Raw genomic sequence first — 6,000 nt, 5'->3', positions numbered from 1 at the left:
GTAATGGTGCCACAGATGGGCAATAATTTCTAGGAAATTACCCCTTAAGAATATCTGTGCATCATGGACCTTGATAGGATGGAACCTTCCAGGTAGGTAGGCCTTCTAAAGGCTTCACCTGTTATCCAGTGATTTCAGATTTTAGTATTTAGAGACAGAGACAGAAAGAAAAAAAGGAAAGGAAATGAATAATATTGACTGTGCTAAGATCTATGCGTGGATAGTGTAGTTTTCAATTCTAAAAATCTTAAATAATGGATATGCCAACAAATATTTCATAAAATTTTCTTCTAGAATTGTTTTTATTTGTTCCATGTACTCTTTTAGGTCTTACAAGATGCAATTTATTTTTTTACCTATTTACACTATCATCATAAATATTTTCTATTTTCACTTGAATTCATGTATAAGAAATTTTTTAAAAAAGAAACAACAATTAGGCCCATTTTTGGTGCTTATGGTAGAACAGTGGAATGACCACAGAAAGTTGTGGGTTTCCTTTCTGGCTTTGCCCTTGGGACTTTACACATTTTTTTTTAGTATTTCAGCTTCGCCTATGAAAAATGGTAATTTATGACATGGGAAGCATTACTATGGAAAGATGTGGTATTAATGAAGCAATACTTAAAGGACCTCAATATCTGGGGAGTTCATCAGGCACAGCTTCCCTCTTCTGCTCTTGTCCTTTCACTTCTCACTTTTCTTTTTTCCTTCCTCAAAAAAAAATCCTGCGTCAGTTTAGGAGTGAGGATCCTAGTCAATCCCTGTGGTGCATGTGGGACAGGTGACATGCTAAATTCTTTGTTCAGGTATCTCATTTAATCCCTGATGAGGGAGATACATTGTCCCCACTTTACAGATGAGGAGACTGAGCTGTTAGTCGTTAAGCATTTTTCTCTAGATCAGTTGTGAAATGAAAATGATGGAGCTACCGTTACAGCTCTTTGCAATTACATTTGCCTAATTACAAACCAGCCTCTTTCACAACGCTGCCTTGCCATTCAGTGTGCAGCCTGGGAGAGAAATGATAGAAAAAGAAGGCATTTTAGAGTTAGCTGCTTATTCTTTAAAAGATATGCTCTTTCTCTTTATTTTCCTTTCATTTTGGTAGCTTGAATTTACTGTCGCCACTTTTATAAGCCTGGGACATTCATTAACAGTAACCATTGTTTAGAGAATATGGTTTATGTAATAGGAAAAGCTATTTCAGAAATATAAGCTGGATAGAAAGAAAAACATGGGGAGTTTCCTCATGTCTTGGTTTCTTTTTTCTTTTGTAAACTATTTGGTTGATTCCATTCAGAATATAAAGTTAACTAACTGGGGGATAAAAATAACTTCTTTTGTAGTTTTACCTCACACAGCAACAACATGCTGTGTTTTTTCATAGAAAGATCTATTTTTAGAAAGAATTCAAGGCACCCTCAGAACAATGAGTAATAACTATTTGGCAAGATGCTGCTTATGACAGATAATCACTTTTAAAGTCCTTTGGAGGGCTTGTGAATTGTTTTTTTTTTTTTTGTACAACTTGTACGTGTTACTTTGTGATATGTTGCAATCTTATTTATTAAAAAAAAAACCCAAAGGATATATGTATAGGATTTGGGGAATTCTTTTTACTTCCTGTATAATGACTCACAATTAAAATGTACTCTGTTGGGCAGCGGAAGCATCTCTCTATCATTGTCTACAAAAATAAAAACTGTAAACCTGAACAGAAACTGCAGACCTCTGCATGCTCCGCTGCCCTCCTCAGGCAGGAGGTGGCGTCTGTGGACAGTCCTTAGGTCTGTGAAATGCTGTGACTTGAATGGGATGATCCCTGGAAGAGGAAGAGGGAAGGAGCCATCTTTTTTTCTGATGCTTAAATCAAGGTAAATGACACTTACTTTTTATTTTTATAATTCTTTCCAGGTTGAGAAGGCCAGTCAGCTGACTCAAAGACAGCCAGAACTTATTCCCTACTCTGTGCGAAGTATTCAGATTGCTAAACAAAATAGAAAAAAATGACTAGAGTATGGAATTCCAAACTTTGAGAGTCACAGTTTCCTAGAATTATAAGATGAATACCAGAGAAGTTATAGGGATGATTCCTGAGTTAGGTGGTGCTCTTCTTCACCTTTGAGATTACATCATTCTAGAACTTTTTCTCTGCTAGGTCTCATAAGTTTCTCCTGAGAGACCATGTTTCAGCACCCCAGAATCCCAGAGAGTTTGACCAAAATAATCTTCTGATCAACACTCTCCTTTCTGGGGAAACAATAGTGATGGTAGCTGGGAGGAACTGGTGGCCTCTAAAGGAAAAACAAATGTAAAATATAGCTATCATTATTTCCACTGGAGAAATAACCATTATCTTGACTTGAAAGTTATACTTCATCTAAAACCCACCATTTGTAAATAGAACTTTGGGTTTTCTGCTACTAGATTTGAGCAGCTCTTGCCAGAATTGCGTGTACTTAGCTCTGAATTTCATTGCACAAACTGATAGGTAATAGTTTGGTTCAAATTTCATCCAGCTCTACTATTTGGAGGGATAATTTCACCAACATTCAATTAAGTTGAAATTTATAGATTTAGAAAGAGATCATAAGCATAATTTGATTTGGGTTTTATGTTTTGTGAAATTTGAAAAATTCCTTTAAACCACTTACAGAACTTTCCAAGTATGAAAGTTTTGCAAAGTATGGCCAAATGGGCTACTTAGTTTTCTCAGGGTTTCTAAGATTCCAGAATTCAGATCCTGGGTGGTACTGAATCTGGAAGGCTTGTAGAACAGCTTCCACATAGTGGCTTCACAGTTAACTTCATTTCATCTCTCCATTAATGTAGTAAGACTTAACACAATTAGAAATTAAAAGTTGTTTAATGGGTTTTTCAGTCTTAAAAATGTAGTAATCTAGGATCCAAGAACTCATTGTTAAAGATTTTGTAGAAAGATGGTACATAAGGGAATGGAATCGTACCAGGGTCTCATGATTATTGTGGATTCTTGTCTTCTGACCCAGTGACTGAACCCTTCCCAAGTACAATAGTTGCAAAGCAGCAAAGGTTTTAAAGGAGACGGAATCAAGGGCATGTAACAGAAGCCTTTGCATTTTCAAAATAAGTTGCAAAATAATAAAGGCAGGGGGCCAACTTTTGTCCAAACTGATTCTCATATTAAAAAGGATGATTGCTGCTTGGAGAAAATTAAAGCTAATGAAAGAGATATAAATTCAAATCTACAAATTCAAGTATATAAGAATTAGTCCAATTTTTAAAAACAGCTTTACTGAAGTATCACTTATATATCATGCAGCTCACCCATTTGTAACTGTATAGTTTGTTAGTTTTAATACATTTATGTAGATTTGCCACCATCACTACAATTAAGTTTTAGGATGCTTCCGTTACCCTCCTTCTGTCACCTTCTGTTACCCACCTCTGGCCTGTTTGCAGTTGATGTCCATTCCTACCCTCTGTTGCAGGCAACCACTGACAGGTTGCTTGTCTCCACAGTTTTCCTTTTCCTTGGAATTTCATATAAATAGAATTGGACAATATGTGGTCTTTCATGTCTGTCATCTTTCACTTATGTGATGTTTCGGGTTTCATCCATGTTGTGTGTATTGGTGCTTTGTTCCTTTCTATTGCTGAGAATATGCCAGTATATGGATATACCTAGTACGTTTATTCATTCACTATTTGTTGGAAATTTCGATTGGCCCCACTTTGGGGTTATTATGAATAATGTTGCTATGAGCCTTTACTTACAAGGTTTTGTGTGGACAGATGTTTTCATTTCTCATAGACAAATACTGAAGAGTGGAATGTCTGGGTCATGTGGTAAGTGTATGTTTAATATTTTGGGAAACTTGAAAATGTTTTCCAAATTTGCTGTACCACTTTATCTTCCCATCAACACTACATGACTTGGTATGACCGGTCTTTTATATTGTACTAGTGGGGCAACTATCTTATCGTGGTATAATTTGCATTTCCCTAATGACTGCTAATGTTTAGAATCTTTTTATGGGCTTATTAGCCACATGTATATCTTTTTGACAAAATATTCAAAAAATTTTTTTTGAATTTTTTTGTCTTATTATTTAAGAGTTGTAAGAGTTCTTTATGTGTTCTGCATACAAGTCTTTTATCAGATATATGATTGCAAATATTTTCTCCCAATTGTCACTTATCCTTTAGTTTTCTTGGTGTTAGATTAAGAAGAGTAGAAATGTTTAATTTTGATGAAGTCTAATTTAACATTTTATTTTCTTTCATGGATCTTGCTTTTGGTATCATATATAATAAATTTTGTCTGACCCAAGGTCACAAAGATTTTCTTCTCTTTTCTTCTAGAAATTTTATAGATTTAGGATTTATATTTGGTCTGTGTCTCTAAATTTTTTTTTTTTTCGCATCTGGATATCCAATTGTTACAGTACCATTTGTTGAAAAGACTATCCCTTCCACTACTGAATTTCCCTTTGTACCTTTGCCAAAATCAATTGACCCTAAATACAAGAGTTTGTGAACTCTCTTCTCCATTCCATTGATCTGTGTCTTCCTTATCCCAATAGCACACTGTCTTGATTACTGTCACTTTTTAGTAAGTGTGAATAAATTCTCCAGTATTGTTGTTCTCGTTCAGTTTTTTGTTTTCTGTGTTTTTTCCTGAGTACTTTGGATTCTCATATAATTTTAGAAATATCAGCTTATCAATTTCTATAAAACAGGATATTTTATCTTGTAACTTTGCTAAACTTACCAATTAGATCTAATATATTTTTGGTAGATTTTATAAAATTTTCTGTCTGTAAGATCACGTCACCAGCACATAAAGACAATTTTTCTGCTTCCTTTTCATTCTATTTGCTTTCAGTTTCTTCAGTTGCCTTATTGCACTGGCTGGAATCTCCAGAACAGCATTGAATAGAAGTGGTAAGAACAGACATCCTTGCCTCATTCCCAATGTGAGGGGGGAAGCATAAAGTCTTTCAGCATTAAATATGATGTTAATTATAAGTTTTTAACAGATGCTCTTTATCAGGTAGAGAAAGTTTACTTCTGTTCTTAGTTTGTTGAATTTTTAAAAAATCAGGAATATGTAATAGATTTTACCAAATGTTTTTCTATTAAGATGATCATGTGGGCTTGACTTTCATTCTTTTGGCATGGTATGTTACACTTACTACTTTTTGGATATCAAGCCAACCTTACATTCCTGGGATATAAAACCTACTTGACCATGGTGATTTCTCTTGTCCTCCTCCTTCTTCTTCCTCTTCTTTTTTTTTGTTAATATTGCTAGATTTGGTTTGCTGTTTTTTTAAAGGAATTTGTATCTATATTCATAAGGGACACTGATGTATAGTTTCCTTTTCATGTGACTTCTTTGCCTGGCTTTCATACCAGGTAAATACTGAGCTACTGAAATGAGGTTGAGAGTGTTTCCTTGTCCTCTGTTTTCTGAAAGAATTTGTATAAGATTTGTATTCTTTTTTCCTTAAATGTTTGATAGGAGTTAACAGTGAAAGCTGTCAGGGCCTTGGTTCTTCTTTGTGTTACTAATTCAGTGTTCTTATCTGATATTGGTCTACTCAGAATTTCCAATTTTTTTTTTAGTCAATGTTGATAATTGGTGTTTCTCGGGGGAGGAATTTGTCCATTCATCTGGATTGTCTATTTTGTTGAGATAAGTTGTTCATAACAATCCTTTAAATTTCTGTAGGGTCGGTAGTTATGCTTGAATTGGATTGTTATAGTTATCCATTGACTTTAATCACAAGGGGCACGGTAATACTAAGGGATGCCATAAGGAATATCCTGTACTCCCAAAATATTTCTTCCTTGCTTCCATTGTGTAGTAGCAGTACAATTCCCCATTGGTTATTAGGATCATTCATTCTCACCAGAATAGTAATTCCTTCTTTCGCTAGTTGATTCAAAGTTATGAAGCCAAGTGGTTGGGTGGCAGTCTTAACTTCCAGTTCAATGGATTCATTGCTGTGT

The 6,000-nt window shown here is 34.8% G+C and overlaps 1 long non-coding RNA gene across 1 annotated transcript in view; it reads left to right on the top strand.

Annotated features, from left to right (window-relative positions):
* Nucleotides 1-1,639: 1,639 nt before the first annotated feature.
* Nucleotides 1,640-6,000, top strand: part of LOC108397562 (uncharacterized) — a 79,395-nt gene continuing 75,034 nt past the window's right edge. The window contains exon 1 of the long non-coding RNA XR_012129818.1: nt 1,640-1,877. This is a non-coding gene — a long non-coding RNA (uncharacterized lncRNA). The remainder of the gene's footprint in view (nt 1,878-6,000) is intronic.

Source organism: Manis javanica, chromosome 4 (assembly GCF_040802235.1).
Source record: "Manis javanica isolate MJ-LG chromosome 4, MJ_LKY, whole genome shotgun sequence".
In the NCBI taxonomy this organism is placed as follows: domain Eukaryota; kingdom Metazoa; phylum Chordata; class Mammalia; order Pholidota; family Manidae; genus Manis; species Manis javanica.
Note: the sequence above shows the minus strand (reverse complement) of the source record. Positions and strands in the feature narration are given on the sequence as shown.